The 5,395-nt window shown below is 42.8% G+C and overlaps 1 pseudogene; it reads left to right on the forward strand.

Moving 5' to 3' along the window:
* Positions 1–3,719: 3,719 nt before the first annotated feature.
* LOC114204613 (Y-box-binding protein 1 pseudogene) lies at positions 3,720–4,746 on the forward strand (annotated as a pseudogene).
* Positions 4,747–5,395: the final 649 nt, after the last annotated feature.

Genomic DNA, 5,395 nt, shown 5'->3' on the forward strand with positions numbered 1-5,395 from the left:
AGGACTTTTCAAAGATGCTGGTGCTCCTTTCACTAATAATGTACTTTCCAATGTCTTAGGAAATGAGTCTCCTCCAGACCTTCTAGGGGGACATAGCAAGTTGCACATAAACAATTAATTAAAACATTTTTCTCTCCCTAAGCCTGTGGACCTCTCTCTGTACAGTATTCCAGGGAACTGACAACATATCATTCTCAGTGATTATATGTCAATACTAAGTCCAGACTTTAGTAAAACACCTCCACATAAAACACAGCACAGTGAAGTTCCCCAGAGCTACCTCTACCCTAGGCTTGGATGGGGAGCAATATTGCCAGAACTCTGTCCAATAGGAGACGAACACTGCCACTGCCAACCTGAGGCCTAGAGGAGAGAGAACCAAGGAACTAACTCCTGTTGGTGTTTCCTCCTGACCTTACCAATGGAAGCCAGAGGGCAATGGAGCCCAGTTGATTCATTCCAGAAAGGGTAGCCTTCCAGGGAACAAAACAGGGCAAAGAAGGTAAACAGTGAATTTGGAGAAGAAAATAAACACTATCCAGTATACATGTCAATGTATAAACATTAATTTTTAATGACTGCATATTATTTCATTGTATGAATATACCAGAGAGTTATATGTAACAGTCCTCTGCTCACGGATATTTAGGTTGTTTCCAATCTTGTTGTTGTCGACAGTACTGTTATCAATACTATATTATAATGAATAACTTGCACATACATTTTTATTATGATAGGACATAAGTACCAAATTTACATTTTAAGTATGCCATTCAATGTCATTTGAGTACATTGACATTACTGTGCAACCATTACCACCATCCATCTCCAGACAGTTTCATCTTCCCAAACTGAAACTCTGCACCCATTAAACAATAACTCCCCATTTATCGCTCCCCACCAGGCCGTAGTAACCACTATTCTGCTTTCTGTCTTTATGTATTTGACTACTCTAGGTACCTCATATAAGTGGGAGCATATTTGTCCTGTTGTATCTGGGTTATTTCATTTAGCCATTTATTTATAAGCTGCTTGTGGCTTATTTCACCTATTTCACTGAGACAAAATGCATCCATGTTGTAGCATAGATCAGAATCTCATTCTTTTTTAAGGCTGAACAACATTCCATTGTATGTATGCACATACGATATTTTGCATGTATAGTCACATACATGGGATAGAAATAGAATCACTTGATCCAAGGATGTATACATTTATAATTTTTATGTCTATTGCTGAACTGCACACTCCCTCACAATGCAGTAAAGGTTTTGTAGCAATTTATATTCCCATCAACAATCTATGAGAGTAATTCCTATATGCTTGCTAACACAGTATGTTGACTTTTAGATATCTGCCAACTGGATAAATAAAAGAAAAAGATAAAAAGATAGTATTATAAGTCTCTTATTATAAGTTGAGGATTGTATGTTTTAGGTGGGAAATGGGGACACTTTGAAATAATAAATATTTACTAAATATTAAGGAATAGTCAAAAGAAATTAGGAGAGGGCTATTTTTAAAATTCATCTTAGAGAGTAAAGATATTATATGTACCATAGCTGCCTAGCACCCATTTGCAGGCTGTCTTGATATTTCTATGCTCTGATCCAAAAGGACTAGCACAACTCACAAGGCCATTACTTTGGATCCTGACTTTTTTATTTGGGGGCCTGTCATCAGGTGGCAAGTGCCTTCTTGGTGGCCACCACAAGGGTCCCTCTTTTTGATAACTAACCCTTCTACTGAGAGAGAGAGGGGGAGAGAGAGAGAGAGAGAGAGAGAGAGAGAGAGAGAGAGAGAGAGACTGCTTCTCCTTCCTAGGGTCTTTGGTCTTGATTTTGGTTTCTCGTCTGTAAAGTACACCATGACCAGGTAATGGATGCCAGAGCTGACATCAGCCTTCAGGTGAGAAAGAAAGAGTTGGCCATGATATCTGTCATTCCACTGATCACCAGAGTGATACTGCCTCTCTAGTTGTTATCAACTTTCTCATGGCTGCTCACCAATCTTTTCAAAGCTATGTACTTAAAAATGCTAAACCAGACACAAGGGCTTAACAGGATAACTATGTCTTAATGTGAATCACAGACAACCCTGACAGAGCAGTCATGTCAGAACTAGTGTTCCTCAAACTTGTTTGATAATAAAAATCATTTGGGGTGTTTGTTAAAAATCCAGTTTGCCAGGCCCCTTCCCTGGAGATTCTGTTCCCTTTTTTTTTTTTTTAAGATTTTATTTATTTTGACAGAGAGAGGCACAGCAAGAGGGAACACAAGCAGGGGGAGTGGGAGAGGGAAAAGCAGGCTTCCCACCGAGCAGGGAGCCCGATGTGGGGCTCGATCCCAGGACCCTGGGACCATGACCTGAGCCGAAGGCAGACACTTAAGACTGAGCCACCCAGGAGCCCCTGGAAATTCTGTTTCAGTAGGTCATGAAAGGCAAGCAATGTGCCCAGGTCATGTGAGCAGTAAATGGCAGAGCCAGGACTCTTTGATTTCAAAGTCCTGCTCTTACACATTCTTATACACAATTACTAATTATATACATTTGGGCAAGTCACTTAATAACTGCCCTTTACAGAGGATTTTACAGTTTATGAAACAATTTCACACTATTATTTAATTCTTACAATCCTATGAAGTTGATAAAATTACCCCCACTTTATAGAGGCTGAGAAAAGTCAAGTGACTGGCTAAGGCAGGGGTCACATATTCAAATGCCTCTAGAGACCAGGCAGTTTCATCCATTTTTTTTTAATCACCGATTCATTCATTTATCTCTTTAACAAGTAAGCATTTACTCATTTATCCATTTAAGAAGTATTTATTGAGTACTGACGATGAGGGATGCAGTAGTGAATGTATAAAACCCTTGCCTTCATGGAGGTCACATTCAAGGAGGAAAATAACAAGCTCATACAGAACAAATGAATAAGATAATTTTAGAATATGATAAGTACTATGGAAACAATAAAACATCCTTTTTAGTGGGAGTGGGAGGCACTTTGCCTATGGTTGTCTGCTATGATAGCTTCTAGCCTACATGTATCTATTAAGCATTTGAAATATGGCTACTCCACATCGAGATATGTCATAAGTATAAAATACACACTGGATTTCAAAGACTTGGTACAAAAAAAAACACGAATGTAAAATATCCCAATCATAATTTGTATATTTATTACAAGTTGACATGATATTTTAAACATATTGGATGAAATAAAATATATTGTTAAAATCAATTTCACCTGGTTCTTTTTACTTGTTCTTAATGTAATGTAAAATTACATGTGTGGCTCTTATTTGTGACTCCCATCATGTGTCCTTTGAATGTTGCTGATCCAGATGGACCAAGGAAAGCCTTTCAGAAGCAGAAACCTCAGTGATGAGAGAGTTAACCATAAGAAGATCTGAGAGATGGGCTTCCCCAGGAAGAGGGAACTGTGGGGGAAACTCACATAAGATGGACTGTGACTCTCGACCTTGGGGAACGACCGGGAGTGGTGGAATACAGGAGTGTTTCCCGCCCAAATCATTCAAATCCAAAATGTTTAAACACCGTGAAGAGTAAGAAGTGAGTGAGTTGGATCCGTAGCGGGAGCGGAGAGCGGACCGCAGAGAGCCCTGAGCAGCCCCGCCGCGGCCAGCTTAGTTACCATCACACCCCGGGAGGAGCCGCAGCTGCCGCCGCCAGCCCCGACCACCATCACAGGGCCCATGAGCAGAGAGGCCGAGACCCTGCAGCCGCGCGTCCCCCCACTGCCCCTGCCCTCCGCGCTGCCGACACCAAGCCCCGGGGCGGCCCGGGCGGCCTCACATCGGCGGCGCCTGCCGGCCAGGACAAAAAAATCATCACAACAAAGGTTTTGGGAACAGTAAAATGGTTCAGTGTAAGAAACGGATATGGTTTCCTCAACAGGAATGACACCAAGGAAGATGTATTTGTACACCAGACCGCCATAAAGAAGAATAACCCCAGGAGGTACCTTCGCAGTGTAGGAGATGGAGAGACTGTGGAGTTTGATGTTGTTGAAGGAGAAAAGGGTGCGGGGGCAGCAAATGTGACAGGCCCTGGTGGAGTTCCAGTGCAAGGCAGTAAACATGCAGCAGACCGTAACCAGTATAGACGCTATCGACGTCGCAGGGGTCCTCCACGCCATTCCCAGCAGAATTACCAGAATAGTGAGAGTGGGGAAAAGAACGAGGGATCGGAAAGTGCTCCCGAGGGCCAGGCCCAACAGCGCCGGCCCTACCGCAGGCGACGCTTCCCACCTTACTACATGCAGAGACCCTCCGGGCGTCGACCGCAGTATTCCAACCCTTCCTGTGCAGGGAGAAGTGATGGAGGGTGCTGACAACCGGGGTGCAGGAGAGCAAGGTAGACCAGTGAGACAATATGTATCGGGGTTAAAGACCACGATTCTGCAGGGGGCCTCCTCGCCAAAGACAGCCTAGAGAGGATAGCAATGCGGAAGATAAGGAAAATCAAGGAGATGAGACCCAGGGTTAGCAGCTACCTCAACGTTGGTACCGCCGCAACTTCAATTACGGATGCAGACGCCCAGAAAACCCTAAACCACAAGATGGCAAAGAGACAAAAGCAGCCGATCCACCAGCTGAGAATTCGACCGCTCCCGAGGCTGAGCAGGGCGGGGCTGAGCAAATACCGGCTTACCACGTCTACCCCCCATCATCTGGTTTAGCCCTCCAATATGAAGAAGTGAAGATGAAATTCCAGCAATAAGAAATGAACAAAAGACGGGAGCTGAAGACCTTAAGTGCTTGCTTTTTGCCCATTGACCAGATAAATAGAACTATCTGCATTATCTACGCAGCATGGGGTTTTTATTATTTTTACCTAAAGACGTCTCCTTTTGGTAATGACAAACGTTTAAAAAAACCCTGGTTTTTCTCAATACACCTTTAAAGGTTTTTAAATTGTTTCATATCTGGTCGAGTTGAGATTTTTAAGAACCTCATTTTCAATTTGTAATAAAAAGTTTAAAGCTTGATTTTTTCAAAAAAAATAATCAACAAACAGCAAGCACCCATTAATAAAGGTCTTAAAAAAAAAAAAAGAATACGAAGTGAGTGCCTGAGTTGTTTTCTACCTTGGTCACCCTGCCTTTAGATCTTATTCTTCCCCACCCTTAAAAGAAGTAAAAGTACCCTGCGTGGGAAAACCAGATCAGCCCTGTCAATTCAACCAGCTCAGCTGAGCAGTGGGCAGCAGTCAGCCCTCCCTCAAATCCAATCACACAGCCAGAAAATACTAGGAGAATTTTTCTTCTGATTTCAAATCCCATGTTCTTTCCACTTAGCCTGTTTGGGGCAACAGATCCCTTTGAGAATCTGAGGAACACTATGGGCCAAGTCTCCCTCCATTACTACCA

Source organism: Eumetopias jubatus, unplaced genomic scaffold (genome assembly GCF_037043125.1).
Source record: "Eumetopias jubatus isolate StellerSeaLion01/CBP00866 unplaced genomic scaffold, mEumJub1_p1.0 scaffold_6, whole genome shotgun sequence".
NCBI lineage: Eukaryota > Metazoa > Chordata > Mammalia > Carnivora > Otariidae > Eumetopias > Eumetopias jubatus.